Below are 17,630 nucleotides of genomic sequence, written 5' to 3'. Positions count from 1 at the left end.
CTCATTATGTCACAAGCACAGCTTAGCATGAATAGTATAATCTCCATTGATTTAACCTCCGGTAGACCACAAGACCAACTCTGACTACACAGGCAAAATTGATAAAATCCTGCTCTTTGACCACTACACTTAACTGCTGCAAACCATAGTTTCTATAATACTTGAAATACCTTTTGATAATACACTAAACAAATGTTCTCCTCCACCTGAGAGGCGCTGACTAATTTTGGATTTAAGAAAATAAAAACTTATTTACTTGGTGATGGAAAATGACTGTTGGTAATCACCTGCTGACATCAATTTATTTCAGTCAGTTACTGCAGTGTACACATTATGTGGTTAGGTGTTTTCAAAAACATATTGTTGCTTGTTATTAGTGATTTCTAACTCACATGGCTGACTTGTGCTGTTGTATGACCCTGAATATCTAAGAGGTGGTCCTGAATATTTTGACAGCTGGATGACATTCTTCTTGCACTTTGACCTTCACTGAGAAGACAAGATTTAGCAGTGCTGGACAGATAACATGAATTCTGTGTCTCCTCTAGTGCTGGAAATTATTTTTTTCCTCCACTAGCCAAAGTGACAGGTGGATTTTAAATTCTACCAGCCACCATTCTGTTACCTCACTTTTGTGTGTAACTAACTTTAGTGTTATGTTTGTCTGAACAAAGAAAAAAACAAACAACTAATACACACTAATGCAATCGGCTAACAGCTAACAGCGTCCCTACGCCACTGCGTCGCCCCGGTCAAAATGGTCGCGCAACGATTACATCACATCCAGAGCCCGGTAACTTTACAGGAACCTTCCTCCTACTCCGCTCTCTCAGTGGAGACACAGTGGTTGAGATGGCCGAGCGAGAGGACGTTCCTGTAGTAGTTCCTGCCCCGCAAATAGTACCAGGAACTTCTTCAGTGTTAACGGGCCTAAAGAGTTCACTGGCTTAAATTTTTACCTGACACCGAAGTGAGTAGGTTCATAAAATCCACCCGCCACCAGCCAAATGCGAGTGGCGAGTGCTAATTTCCAACCTTGGTCTCCTCTGTGCCATAGAGCTCCATTGTTGTTTAAAAACTATTAAAACACACAGCTTCTGTCTTATCTAGCTAATAACAACATCATGGAGAAATTTCAGTCAGGTTTTAGGGCTCGTCACAGCACAGAATCTGCCCTTCTCAAAGACCTACTGCTGTCTTTAGATAGTACTTAATGTGCCATTTTAATACTAGTGGACCTCAGTGCAGCCTTTGACACTGTTGATCATTGTATATTATTATACCGTCTTCAAGAACTGGTTGGCATCCAGGACACTGCCCTCAAGTGGTTTGCCTCCTATTTATCGGACAGGGGCCATATTCACAAAGCTTCCTAGTGTTTTCTAGAATCTCCCCTTAAAGTTAAGACTAGGTTCTTGTAAAGATAAAAGTTACTCAAAGAGCATCTTAGACCTTAAAAGAGCTCCTAAGGTGAAAAACTGTTCGGAGCAGGGAGGAGGACTTTTAAGAGGCTTACGAGTTTCCTAACCAGAGGAGAAAATGGTGGAAACACAAAGACGTCAGAGAAATGGTCTCTAAATACAAAATGACAGAAAGTAAATGAAACGCTACAGATAAGATTGTGCAGGGACAATATTTGTGGTCGATCTTATTTGGAATATGCACACATTTCACACCTAACAAAATAACGCTGTCACGCCAGAAATACAATGATCACAATACCAAGATATTTGAAACACTGAAAAAATGCAACAGTGCAGCAGTGATGGCCTAAGATCAGCAGAGTGATCACACTAACAATGACAACACTGTCAATCTAATATTGTGATGCAGTTTATTTCATTTCCACTAGGTGTCCACACCTTGCAGGCTCACAAAAGGGCATGTCTGTGACAACCAATCACATCTGTTAAAAGAAAGCATCACACCTAGCACCAGGATCAACCACACCTCCTCACTAAGATTAAAGTTTCTGTCCCTTCCTTTCCTAAACTTGCCAGAAGACAATTCCTAAATCACTCCTAAGCTAGAACTCCTTACTGAAAGTGTTTAGGCCAAGTTAAGAGCTTTCTGAAGGTACTCTCAGAATGTTTGTGAATACAGCCCCAGGTCTTTTTCTGTAAAGATTGGGGGATGTGAAATCCTGGATGGCAAAAAACTGTCTTCAGTTAAATGATAGGTTATTGTTTTTGGTCCCCCCTCCCAAACACCACAAACAGCTTAGTCAGCCACTTAGGACCACTCACACTACTACGCTCATACCCATGCCAGGAATCTTGGTGTCATTTTGTTTGTCAAATTTGACAAACAAATCAACACTGTGGTGAAAGGCTGTTATTTCCAACTACGAAACACTGCAAAACTTAAGTCCATCATCTCACACAATGACTTCAAGACTGTAACCACTGCATTCATCTCCTCAAGGCTGGACTATTGTAACTCTCTGTAGGTACCTGGGTGTCAGCCAGTCATCTTTGTCTCATTTGCAGCTGGTTCAGAATGCTGTAGCGAGACTCTTCACTGGTGCCATAAAAAGTATTACACCAGTGCTAGCGTCCCTGCACTGGCTACCCATCAAATACAGATTGATTTTAAGGTACTTTGACTTGTTTTTACAGCCAAACTTGGGCTGGCATCCCAGTATATTGCTGAACTTCTCTGCCCCCATTCCATTTCCCGACCTCTCAGATCCTCTGAACATTGTCTTTTAACTATCCCGCGATTGAGGCTGGTGGGTAAAGGAGATCATGCCTTTGCATCCATTGCTCTAAAGATTTGGAATAGCCTTCCCTTCTCAATCAAATGCTCCCCCTCCACAGACACATTTAAGACAACTCTTAAAACGTACATGTTTTCAATGGCCTTTGGTTTTCTGTAGTGGTTGTAATATTTTAGTATTTCATAATATTTTCACGTTTAAAATGTACACAAAAATAAAACAGAATAAAACCGGTAAGAACAATTACAGATTGCTATATATTTGTGTGTCAGTCTTTAATTTTAATTTATTTATTTAGCACTGTCTTATATCAGCGATTGCCTTTCTTCTTATGCCCCAACAAGAACTCTCAGATCCTCCACTGCCTGTCTTTTAGTTGTTCCCAAGGTGTCCCACAAGAGAACCGGTGAAGCTGCTTTTAGTTTTTATGGCCCTAAACTATGAAACACTCTCCCTTTAGATCTGAGAATGGCAGATTCCTTAGCTATTTTTAAAAAGAAATTGAAAACCTATCTTTTTAATTTGGCTTTTAATACGGCTTGATTTGATTTTTTATCACTGTTATTGTTTTGTTTTGTTGATGTTGTTTAAATTGATGTGTTGTTTTTAACGGTTGTTGTTTTGTTGTTTCTGATACTGCATTCGTGCATGAAAGGTGCTCTATAAATAAAGTTTATTATTATTATTATTATTATTATTAATTTTGTACAGCACTTTGGTCAAATGTTGTTTTTAAATGTGCTATATAAGTAAACTTGATTTGATTTGATTTGATTTGATTTGAAAACACATCAATAAGCGACACTGCTGCACTAGGGTGGTACACTTGCTACACTTGGGGCGGCAGTAGCTCAGTCCATAGGGACTTGGGTTGGGAACCAGAGGGTCGCCTTTTCACTTCCCCGTCTGGACCGAAATATTGAGCGTGGACTGGTAGCTGGAGAGGTGCCAGTTCACCTCCTGGGCACTGCCGAGGTACCCTTGAGCAAGGCACCGCACCCCCCAACAGCTCGGAGTTGGGACTGGACATACCACTTGTCAATCAGGTAAAAGGGGTGATATGTTTTCTGAGACGTTTGCTCTCACACAAACTGTGCTTGGCCTGGCATAAAACACGATCCCGATTGATAAAATTATTTTTGGAAATACCTAATTTTCTATTTTAGAAAACAGTATTTTAGAACAGTGGTAATAGTCTGGAAACATAACTATTTTTCCATACTTTATTTTTCATTTTCCATACTTTTAATACCTGGAAATTGATCAAATTTATTTCCATACTTTTCCATACTTTCCATACTTGAGTAGGAACCCTGTAGTATTTGGTGGCTACTGTCGTGCTTTTCCTCTGTGAGTAAATTGCACTTGAGGATTGGGCTTATGTCTTTTTTCATATTGCTCTTTCCAATATGTACATTGATGCACCACTGGTATAATGCCACTAGCTAGCTAACTTAAGCTACTAGTCTTTACCACTAGGTGAACCATTCCCAGAGTTCTGGTGAAATGCTGTTAAAAACCTGAGTCATGGCTAAAAAACACAGAGAAGTTAGTTAGTTAGGTGGCCCTAGGGGGCGAACAACACTGACCCAAAGTAATAACACCCTTGGTGAGAAGCAGCAGGACCAGCAGTCCCCACACCTGAGCCTCTCTCCTCTGCTGCTGGCACAGGAGCTCTTAAGCACCTCCTCCATGCAAAGTGTGATGCACCTCGTTAGGTAATGCAGCACACCTGGGCAGATCTACAAGGGAAGGAAAAAGGGACAGCAGCACAGAGCACATACACTGCTGTAACACATGGGAATACCAACTCAAAGCATGTTTAATGTAAAATTTCAACTGACTCTGCTCCTCTGGATTCCAGATGGAGGTCTTTGATCCACATCTGCTGCCTTCTGTGAGTTTTTTTTTTTTTTTTTTTTTTTTTTTTTTACTTCTGTCCTTTATGTAGGTCTCTATCTTTGAGACTTAAAGATAGCCCTTATCTTTTCCCCTGATTTGATTGATTGGAGCAACTGTAAATAGTGCAAACCACAGGCATTGCTGTTGGTTGCTGCTGCCTCAGAACCTTCCTCTGGTTGCCTGCCCTTAATCTTCAGCTTGGTCTCACTCCCAGGGTGTCAAAATACATTGTTTGGACAGTGCCCCAGCTGCCCAAGCTGGAGGCACCCTTTTAACCAACTGCAATGGAAACCCAATCCCATCATTTTTAGATGATCAGAGCAACGGACATAATATCAACAGTGCAAAAGTCCAATTAGGGTGGGTGGGAGACGAAGTGGATAAGTCAAACAAGCACAGAACTTTGACCCAGGAGACTGATGTTTGTGTCTTGTGTGAAACTAATATGTCAATGTTATTGTTGTTACGAGTTATTTTGTCAAGTCATTTGTTAGTCATGTGAGTTGTTAGTCATTTGAGTGGACTCACGTGACTAACATCAACCACTGTCTTTTCCTTACTTTAACCGAGTATTTGCCTAAACCTAACCGCCAACCCCGTCCCAGTCAGATTGAGTCAACTCTGCATCGAGAGCCACTGACTTCTGCGTCAAGGTACAACGCAAAAGGCTTCTGTCCAAGTGTCAAACATTAAGAGTAGGCATGAGATCATGGTGCCTTCTCGAAAGCATGTCGAATTATGAGGTCCTATGCAAAAAACCCATTTCTTACTGTTTGAGAGTGACTGATTTTTTTTATTGGTTGTGGTATTTTTATGGAATTTATAGAAGCCCTATCATTAAAAACATGTTGGTTGCTGGTTCACAGTTAGGACTCAAACCAAGACATGCTGATCAAAGTCAGGACCAAACAGACAGAGATGTTAATGTTGTTGCCGTTGCAATGACTTTGGTGGTCTACTGAAAACTCTTAAATGTTTCTTATTCCATTTCCAAATATCTTCCAACTGTGATGTAATGAACGTGTTAATATTAGGATTCTCTTAATTGCTGCTGCGCAATACATGCAGCTCTACTACATTACTCCACTATACTGTTATATGCTATACTGAAACTGAAAAAAAGTACAATAAAAATAAAGGTATGTAAAATAATGGCAATACAGGTAAGTAAATAAAGACAGATAAAATAATGATGTTACACTACTGGTAGGAAAGCAGGTAAGAACAAAAGGTAAGTATGATAAGGAAAATACACAGCGAAGTACACAGGTAAGTATTCACATGATCTGCATGTGCAGTCACACAGCTGCATATTGCAACAAATTTCTGAAAATTATCAATCCTAAACATTAAAATGGTAATGATAAACAATTAACTTCCTGATAATGCCACTCAAAGGTCTCCAAACAAAAGGATGGTTAAGGATTGACTCCACATTTCAGACTTAGGATCCCGCTGCTTTTTTCTGCTGAGGGGGAGGAGCTCCTGGTGTGAGACTCTAAACTACATGCAAACCCAGAAACAGCCACTGGATGGCAAGATATTAAATTCTCAGCGGAAACCAGTTCCAACAGATCCACTACTACTATTACTATTCAGCATTTTTCCTACACATAAGTTAACATATCTGGTCTTTAGAGATAAGCAAGCTCACACTGGTTTGGGTTGACCCTAACCCAGTGAGGACAGTTTTTGATGGTTGTAATGGTCATAAATGGTTAAATAATAAACCCCACAGTTCCAGAATGTTTTTGTCATTTTCAGTTTCAATTTAAATGCTTATGGTTGTTATGTTTTCATGTCATTGGTAAAATAGGACATGGCTTTGTCCATCCCTTTTTTGATCTGCTTATCAGGGGTCAGGTTGTAGGGGGAAGCAAGCTGAGCAAGGTACTCCAGATGTTCCTCTACCCAGAAATGCTTTCCAGCTCCTCCTGAAGGATCCCAAGGCACTCCCAAGCCAGATGAGATGTGAAATTCCTCCAGCATGTTCCAGGTCTATCCTGGGGCCTCCTACCAGTTGCACATGCCTGGAAAACCTCTAACAGGAGATGCCCAGGAGGCATCTCAATCAGAGGGCCTTGCTGCTTGTATCTGCAAACTTGCTTTTTCAGTCACAACCCAAAGCTCATGACCATAGGTTAGGGTTTGGACGTAGATACACAAGTAAACTGAGAACTTTGCCCTCTGGCTCGGCTCCCTCTTCCAGGTCAATACCCACATTACTGCTGGGGCCAACCAAAACCGCCAATCCTTCTCAGGCTCCATTTTACCCTCACTTGAGAACAACACCCCAAGATACCCATAGGGGACAATCCACTGTCTTCTGGCAAAGAACCTTGACCTTAGACATGGAGGTGCTGACTAATCCAGACAGCTTTACACTCAAGGTTTTACACCCGGGCATTACACTGCAAACCGCCTCAGTGCCTGCTGGAGATCGTGGAGTGATGAGGACAAAAGAGCCACATGACCTGCAAACAGTAGATATGCAGTTCTGTTGTCGCCAATGATATGATATTTTATTGTGATAATGGAAAAAAAATCCCTTCAACAGGGGAGAAAATGAAAGAGCAACAGAGGAGGTATTCCCCTCCCAGGACAGATAGACAGGCAATAGATGTAGTGTGTACACAATAGACCAAAGCAGACAAAATTACAATATGAAAAATCCGGATATCCACTGACATGATACAAGAAGCATTGTAAATAGATTGTAAACATATATGAAGAATATGGATTCCTAATTGATGTCAGCAATTTTCAGGTTTCTCCAAACACAAAGGACCTGAGCCACACAACCTCCTCTCTATCATGGCGACTTGGAAGAGGACACACCACACAAACAGACACAACTCGAGCACACCATTCACACAGAGGAAGCAAAGATAGAAAACCTTTCACACAAGGGAAAGAGTGAGACAAGGTGAGGATGAAGATTCATTTCTAGTGGCCTCAGGACGGCCAATGGTCCAGTACTGGGCAGCCTCAGTGAGAGGAAGGGACAAGGAGCAGATGTCACTTTGAAAAGAATAGTATCACACAACATAGTTAAGACTTTTAAATGTTATACTTTTCATGTTTGAGTAACTTGTAGTGTGGAGGTGCCCAACAAATATTTTTATAGTTGCCAGTGTGCTGAGAACCACTGGTCATAATAAGGAGATATTACCAATATCCTGCATACATATTTAATATGCACACAAACAGAAAAATAATTCTGATTAAAAAAGGTAGTGCTTTAGTTGGAAAATGTATTTCCTTGACCTTAACAGGACTGCTGGCATCAGAAGGAGGCAGTGTTCACTGAACTGATCATGTAATCAACATGATCAATTCAGTTCACTGAACTGATCATGTTGATTACATGTTCATGCTTACCCTGCAGCTCTGAATCAAGTTCATTGAGCAGTCAGCGAGATCTGTGATGGCGGCTCACTTGCTAGAATAAACGGAAAAGATTTGACTATTAGTCACTATTAACCATAGCAGTGCTATCATTTCCTGTTTAATGCTGCTGTACTTATGTGGCAAGGAGTGGAGTTTTATAAATGCAAATAAGGGGGAAAAATAGAAATAACTAAGGAGGGAAGGAAACTAACTTAGGGACCAACAACGCCACCGGGGGACTTGCACCCCAGGATATGAGCACAGGGTCGAGACTGATGAGGCAGAGACAGTAGATAAACAAATATTTTTATTTATAATGCTGTAAAGGAAACCTAAAAAAAAGGGAAACTGGAACTGCTCAAAGAAAAGATTGCAAACCAGGTAAGTACAAGAAAATATATTTTATTAACAGAGACAATCTAAAAGAAGCCAACTATAACAATACTAAAACTCTAATGAAACAAGTATAATAAACTAAAATCAGTGGGCTGAGGCCTCAGTGGGGGCAGACTACTGGAAAAGTACTCTGTCTCACTAGTCTGGGGGGCAACACTACTAACACTACAACAAAACATGCACTAAAAGAGCCCCAGTGCCTACTTGCATGCAACTGGAGTGAGGTTCTCACCACGGTGCCTAGCCTCCCACCTGAGGACACCCAGTCTGCACTGAAAAAAAACAAAGACACTTCCTGAAACATATGGAATTGACCTGGATAAATGAGAATATCCACAGACTTCCTGAAACAAAGAGAATCAAAAGTTAACAAAACCAACAACAAAAACAACAACACCAACAACCCAACTGATCATTAAACAATATCTCAAAACATACACTCAAAGAAAGATGTCCAACACAAATGTATTTAAAGTAAGTAAACCTAATAAATCTGGACCAAAAGAACAAATCAAAACCATAAAAAATGAGCAAAGTAAGTAAATAAGGCCAAAACAGATGAAGCTGGTTCAAAAGGAAAAGAAATAGGGAAAAGAAAAGGCAAACTTAACAAAAACAAAAGCAAAACAGAACAGCAGCAGGTGAGCCTAAAACACAAAAAAGCACGTTAGTGGGGGGAACAACTTTAAAGCAACCAGAAAACACAAAATGGGGGCCCTACTCACCACCTTCAGCAGGCAACCACCACCAGGAACCAGCAAAGGACTGAACTGAGCCAGCTGAGGCCCTTTATACTGCACCTGGGCAGGGGGAGGAGCTAAGGGAGGAGTTTTTCTGGACTACCTGGGTTGCGTTCACAACGCTTCACTGTGGTTCACTACACTTAGGTGGTTGAAACCTGTTTTAGAAACCACTGACTGAATGGTCAGCACCTTGTAGGGGCATTGTTCCAGCTCTCCTGTCGTTACCATCCAGTTACACATTAAAGGAGCAGTGTGTAGGACTTAGTGACATCTAGTGGTGAGGATTGTGGATTGCAACCAGCTGAAACTTCTCCATGTGGCAAGCGTGAATTCCCAGTTAGACTTCCTTTAGTGTTCATTGTTCAGGAGGTTTTTACTGGAAGCCAAATTATCTGCAGAGGTCATCTCCAAAACAAACAGACCCAGTAATATTAAAATGGTCCCAAAAAAAAAAAAAAAACCCACTAGAAAGACCATTGTACAATGTAGAAAAAGAGTGTTTTATGACACTGTGGCTGAAGAAAAATTGTGAAAACATGAAAATTCAAAAACACAAATGGCCCTACCTGGAGCCAGTGTTTAATTTGTCCATGTTTTATACTGCCAATGATGAAAAGAGACTGATTGGGCTTTCCTGCAAATTTGCACAATTCCTATCTAAAAACGGCTTATGTGTTAGTCTTGCGATAGTCTGGCGACCTGTCCAGGGTGTGCCCTGCCTCTCGCCCAATGTCAGCTGTCAGGCTCCACCCCCACCGTGACCCTCAAGAGGATAAGCGGTTACAAAAATGGATGGATGGATGGATGGATGGATGGATGGATGGGTTAGAGTGAGGGGCTGAATGTCTAAAGACAACTGGATACAGCACTGGAATTGGGGCCTTGTTCATTCCCATGAAAGATGCTCAATGTCTCATGAAGCCAAAAAAGTTTGACTTCCTGAGTGTAAAATTATTCAGATCTTCCACATCACTGGGCCCATAGTGCAAGCATACTAGAGACTTCTGCCAGCTGAGTGGCTACCTTTCAGTTTAGCCCTCCGCTATCTTGAATGGGAGTTAAATGATTTCATTGTTCGGCTCCTCTCGACTTTTGAAATGTTTTCAGACTGAATGGATCAAATCCCAATAGTCAAACAATTTATTTCATGTGGGTTGGAACGCTAAAAAAATATGTATCCACTGATCCACTTATAGACGTGTCTTTCCCAATGTAAGTCTATGAGAAAAAACCTTTTTGAGCCCAATGACATCAGGCGATGGACCCAAAAGTTGTCGTTACATGGTTTTCCCACTATGCAAGTTGGCTTCAAAGCCCGGTGCAGTTCCAAGGGGCCCAGGCAGGAGAGTAAGCCCCTTTTCTCTTCACAGGTTGAGAACATAGACTATCCTTGGTCAGGAGACACTATCTTAGGAAAAGGTGCAGTACAATTGGGGACAATTGGGATGACCTACTGGCAACAAAGTTATGACACAAAAAAGCAAATAAATCTGATTAAGATTTACTACAAGAGTGGAGAACAATGACCAACCTACAGTACTTGCCAAGGTAGTGGTAGCTTGATATAATGATTCAGATTGGAAATGGAACTCAACAAGGAATGGATAAATACAACAAGTCACTGAACATGAAAAAATACTGACATCATCCAAGTGAACTTCCACTATAGGCTACTGACATCTCCCGACATGCTGAAGATTACATAAATGCCATTACAATGTCAGAAGCTCTAGGTGCTTTGAAGACACTTGCCAGTAATCTTTAGACAAGTCTAATTTGATAAAACAGTGAACAGATCCATAGCATGTCAATTTAATTGTTCACCCTACAGATCAGGTTTTGCAACACTGTTTACCTTTCTATAATCAATAGAAAAACGTGTTCCATGTTCCATCAGACCAGACAAACATGCTGAGCTCTGTGAACCTGAGGTAAGAGTAACAAGGCCATGTTGTTATCAACCTCATCCTGCTTTAAGGTGGATTCACTCCATTTACATGCTGCTTAATAGTAAAATTGCAGAGTAGTGGTTTGGCAAAGGAGCATCTAGTAAATATTGTACAATAGTCATTTTCACAGCAGAAATTTTGACTTGTCACAGCAGGTAAAACACAAGTGGAACTAATAACATCAATGACTGCTCAAGAGGGTGTCTAAGGTAAGGCTTTTCAGTGAGCTATCATGCACGAAACTAGGCCCTGGAACTGCCTCACCTGAACATAGTAGCTAACCTGAAATAACGTTATCAATTACCTCTACACTTTTCCTGCTGAGACAAGTTAAAATGTCTTCCATAATAAATTAGAGATGTTCTGATACTGATACTGGCACCAGAATTGCTTCGGATACCAACTAAGATGCTGGATCGTCTACTGACGAATATGCAAGTCTATACAGTGCTCCATTTTATTAATAAACTTTAAAGTAGTTAAATGTGGCAGTTTTCCCCAGGAATTTGTTTTTCCTTTGCAACTCTAGAACGGTAACTTAGACAGCAAGTTTTGCTGTGAAGCCAGTGGCAACTACTGTTTCAGAGCAGTGAAGAATTTATTTCCAATAAATAGTGGAAATCATGAACGCAATTTGGTCATCTCTATGGCATTCATTCCCGATGTGCATTTGTACCTGTTTTAAAAGTTTTAACCTGAGCCATACCATACAACAAAGATAGCAATTCACATAGATATGGACTTTGTAGTATACAGTTATTCATTTTATTTTTTAATGCAATGGTATCTGATCGGTACTTGGTATTGGCCAGTATGCAAGTTCAGGTATCAGAATTGGTATTGCGAAGGAAAAACTGGTAATATTCACCATCTTAGTTAGCATGTCAGTATGCTAACATGAGCTAGTTAGCACTAACACAAAGTACATCTGTGGCTAATGGAAGTGTCTGCAGATATTTGGTCATAATCAAAGTATTAGGTAAACTAGAGACCAGGGATCACTCTAGCCGCAATACCGTGATCCACCATTTAAGGGTACAGTAACACATGAGCGAAATTACTACTGACAAATATTCTCCTCCTGTTCACTTCCATAAAGTGTGAGCAGAGGGGCAAAGACAAATTTTGCTTCCAGTGATAAAGAGAATTCATATTTTTGTGAGGAGTTCAACTTTGGTGAACTTTGACCAGTGAAGTCGCAGCCTCAACCAACAGGAAAGAAGTATGTTTTGAGGAGACATTGACTGTTGCCATGTCTAACCTGATATTGTATGATATTGTTCATGAAAAACTGCTCCACATGAGAGATGTTGCCTAACTGGCAGAAACTCAGGAGATAGACATGGAACGTAAGACAAATGGAAAAGGTGCCAATAAAATTATTTTTCACTGTATTTATCTGCATGCTAGCTAACATTAGTTAGCAAGCAAAATTTCCATGTGCACCACACCCGGCGTGCCTACATTCAACATGAATATCACCACTGCAGGTGATATTCATGTTGAATGTAGGCAGTGCTTCGGCAGGCTCCCTTCCAGCTCCCTTGCTTGGACACTCATTTTTTGAACGCGACCTTCACTGTGATCTGAACTACACATCTGTGAGGTGACTTTATCTCATACAGCTGTGACATTAATGCTTGACATTAACACTGACAAAATCTGTCATCTGCCAAAGTACTCAAAATGGCTTCTGTGGTGGTTGTTACGCCCCACCCCTATGGGGTGAACAAACCTCCAAAACAGTCAAATCCATGGGATTTATTAGAATGAAAACAAGCAAACAAAACAACAAAAATCCCAGGCTGAGAGGCAGCAGGACCAGCAGTACCCACACCAGAAGCCTCTCCCCTTTGCTGCTGGCACAGGAGCTCTTAAAAACCTCCTCCATGCCTGGTGTGATGCACCTCATTAGGTAATACAGCATACCTGGGCAGACCTACAAGGGAGAGAAAAAGGGACAGCAGCACAGAACACATACACAGCTGTAACAGTGGTAAACTCTACAATTAGTGTCACCACGACCACATTTGATGACATGCACAGACTCACAGACTCACCAAGTGAAAATGTTACCAGCCTTTTCCATACTACATAATTAGAATTTTGAGCTGATAAATGTCAGGGAATCACCAAATTTATTATAATTCATCCTCTGGTAAAAATGTCTGTAGCCTATTGAATTATATAGCAATCCACCCATATTTCTATTCTATACTAAATTTAAGCATGGAAGTGTCCTGTTCCCAATCTTTTTCTTGCTCGTGAGTTGTGACACCTTATGACTAAGGCTGTGAGCATTGGCAGTCTGAAGCAGTGACATTGTGCAGCATTTCACTTCCAAAAACAAGACTATGTAGAGAGAGAGAGAACAAAATTGTGTCTATTTTTTTTCTATTCCTTCACTTCCTAAGTTTGTAACCATTGCTTAAATGCAGGGACCAAATTCGTTTTGTTTTTTTGTTTGTTTTTTTGAAGGGCTAAGCGCTAAAAGCAAAAGGAGCCGGAGTCGCTCCCTTGACTCTCTGGCTCTAGAGACCAATGTCAAACACCCCTCACAGAACCTGAGCAAAGCGCCATGACTAACCAGATATTGTGAAACAGAGATGCTTCAACACTGCTGCTGCATAAAGACAAACAGCAGTGAAACAGATGTTATGCATCTGCCCCAACATATGCACACTTGTTTAGTGCACTGTTAGTGCAGCATTTACAGATGATCTTAGCTAACATTAGACTGTAAAACCATTTAGCCATTATATCAGTTGTAGGAAGAATTCAGTCAGATTTTACCGTTCATTTATTTACCAACTGTGTTTAACATGTTATAATAATTCCAGATCCAGCCATTCCCCTTTTGTCCTGCAGGTACCCCTTTTTCATCTTTCCCACCACCTGCTGTAGCGGCCCATCTCCACTTTGTCTTTGCCAGATTAGTTAGTACAGTATGTGCTACCCAGCTTTCTAGTGTTATTCTACCTTTCTGCTCCTGCCTGACTGATCCATTGCCTGACACACAGTTTGATAATGCTCTGCCTTGACCCTTTTTGGATTAGTTTACATGATCTGACCATCTATGGTTTTGACCCTTGCCTGCCTCACTGAACCACGTAAACTTGGACTGTTATTCTACCTGCCTGTCTTTGTGTTGTGCTTCTGAGTCCAAGGTTTCTGAATCTTATTTTTGAGCGTTTTCTGTAACACTAAGGACAATGTTTCTTTCTTTTCTGACAACATTTCCAGATGCAAAACAATAATTTATTCCTCAGAGAAACTCGTAGTCTGCATCACTTCACATGCAACAACACAAGCTCTCAAAATTAACATTTCTTGCTGTGTTGCCCTTGAAAAGAAAACAAATGTGATTCAAACACATCTGTCCTTCTCGGCATAGATAAGCAGTGGGTGATGATTCCACTTGCAAAAAATGTTTTGTTTTCTATTTTGTACATGTTACATAAAGGTTCACAAGGTGAATAAAACCCATTAAAAATCATATCTCAAAAGATACAAATGCTAGTAAACCACAATCTGACCACTGTCTGTCATCATGAGAACGCAACTAGAAAACAGAAATGGAAAATTTCAAACTGACACCACAAATAAACTCAGGGAATGTTTTCATGGTCCAAACAAACAGTCTGGAATTTGGATTGATGACCAAATTTTCCAGTAAACCACACAAATCTCCAAATTACTACTTTATGCAGGATAGAAAAGTAATATACTGTACTACCAGCATGCTGAAAGAAAGGCTGTTATCCAAGAAGTGTTACACAGGCTGTCACTGTAATAAAGACGGTGCCCTCAGATGTGGTTTAGACAAACAGATTAGTAGAGTTCAACAAACTTTGAGAATCCTGACAAGGCGAACTGAAGCTTTTCTGGAGGCTCACAGTGACACTTTACTAAGACACGTTGGGTTTTCCTCTGTACATGCACAGGTGTGTGGGCTACAAGTTGCCACCATCATTGACTAAAACCAGTAGAATATAGCTTCTCAAGATGAATCTCCACCCAGTCTAAGAACTGTAATCTCACACCTGCTAATATGGCAAGTCTTCATGTTACTGCACTGTTTAGCTCTACAGAGCATAGAGCGTGTGATGTGAACACGTCTCTGCTCTCTGTGAAGTACTGATGTGATTTGGATGATGGCCACTAGATGGCACCAGTGAATCTAGCTGGTAAGAAGCCAGCTCCAGTTCCTCTCCCTGCTCATTTTAAAAGGCAGGAATGCATTGGAAAAGCAAATGCGTGACCCAGGGGTTGCTGGTTCATATCTCTGGACAGAACGAAACATTAAGGCATCAACCAGGTTTCTTGAGTTAGAGTTCACCTACTGACATAGTTGTTTGGTTACTACAGAAACAAAGGGAAATGTGAGATTTTTTGTAGTGTACTCTTACATCAGTTATTTCAAAAAGTGTTGGATGTATACAAACCTTCAAACAAGGGTCGAAATGTCTCACCTCATGAAATCTGGAAATGAAATGACCTTTCGAAATGTAAATAAATTCCTGAATAGGTGCTAAATATACCTTTCCTAATGGATGCACCATGTCCCTGTAACGTAAAAATACAGGTATTAAAATGCTTAATCAGCATCATGAAGGAGTACACAATGAAACAACAGTGGGAACACTAAACCCACAGTTCTCCCTGCTGTTCTCATGCTACTGCTGATGTTAGTGACTGAACACATTCAGTAAATTTTTTTCTACACACAAAAAACATTCACGTGTCCTTAAACCCTCAATACATATCATAGTCTAATACTGCCATTGTGCTTTCAACATGCAATAACTTAAATCTGAGTCATCCATGCAGGAAACTAAAGCAGCCAGTCATCAGCCCAAAAGGAAATCCTGGCTAATCTCATGTCTGTATCACATTTAAACAAGAACCAAAGTACAATACAATGAAAGTGCTCAACAATAGCATGTATGGCACACTTAATATAATAAGAGGTTTGAATTATATATTATTTAAGGTTAATATGGGTGACACACTGCGTAGGCAAAAAAATTACAACTTGGACAAAACAAGGTTTCAGGGTTTCATGAGGGCCAAGAACTTACAATACCACAGCCTCCCATTTCAAGATAATGCTATTCATCTTCATTTGAGGTTAAACATGGAAAAGTTACTGACAACATATACAAACAAAAAAAATGTAAAACAAGTAATGTACTTTTTATAAGGCAACAAACAAGCTGCTCTCACATTAAATTTTTCCCTTATTGTTCCATTATAAGAAAATGATGATTCTTAGAATATATTTATCATAAAGGGGTAAAACAAAAATATTTAAATGAATATATAATTAAACATATTTAAAAGTTCTTGGTGCCTAATAGCTACAGAATGTATGAATTTTCAAAATTCCTTCATGTTATTCCTGTGGTCTGTGACAGTACAAAAACATTAGTGAACACAAACAACTCTTTCCCAAAACCAGAACCTAGAGTGCCGAGGCTTGAATTTGTGATGTCATAGGGTATAAAGTCCAGAGTTGCTCTATAGACAATGAATGGGGAAAGATGTTCTAGATGACAATGAGAGCACTGTTCTAAATATATGGGTACTTTTTCTTTACATTTTCAGAACTGAGAACACTACAATAGAATAAAGCTCATTTGGGTATAAAATGGAAAACAAACATTCTGTGGGTCCACAAAAGCAGCCTCCCATTCATTGTCTATGGAGCAGCTGCAGACTTAATACCCTATGACATCACAAGTTCGACACACTGGTTTCTGGCTTTGACAGAGAGTAGCTCATGTTCACTAATATTGATTGAACTTTCCTCAACCACGGAAATAACATATTGGAATTCTTATTTTAGGTGGTGTTCTCCTTTAAAAACATCTTAATCTCCCAATTGAAGGCTATGCTATATATATATATATATATATATATATATGTATATATATATATATATATATATATATATAGATATATATATATATATATATATATATATATACCTCTCTCAGGGTGGTGTCTGTGTCATCCTCAAGCTCAGGTCCTCTACCAGAGGCCTGGGAGTATCTTAGCTGTTCCTAGGACTGGACCCTTCTGGACTGAGGCTTCAGATATTGTTCCTGGAATCTGCCAGAGCCACTCTCCCAGTCTGGGGGTCACTGCCCTGAGGGCTCCTACTACCATGGGGACCACGTCAACTACACATCTGTTCCCACTGTTCTTTCAACCCTTGATACTTCTCCACCTTTTCGTGTTCCTTTGGGAGGGCAGAGAATTGATGGAATATATATACAGTATATATATATATATATATATATATGTATGTATGTATGTATGTATGTATATATATATATATACCAATAGTAATATATTTTTAAGGCAACCAACAATTAATTTAGCAGCCGTTCTAGCATATTAAACATTTCTCTTATTATTTTTAATATAGCAAAATTATGAGTCTTAGAAGAGATCTATCATAAAGGGGTAAAAAAAATGCTTAAATGCACATCTAATTTGACAATGTATATATAATTTTTCTCAGTG

Source organism: Epinephelus fuscoguttatus, linkage group LG4 (genome assembly GCF_011397635.1).
Source record: "Epinephelus fuscoguttatus linkage group LG4, E.fuscoguttatus.final_Chr_v1".
NCBI classification, from domain to species: Eukaryota; Metazoa; Chordata; class Actinopteri; order Perciformes; family Serranidae; genus Epinephelus; species Epinephelus fuscoguttatus.
This window is presented reverse-complemented; position numbering follows the sequence as displayed.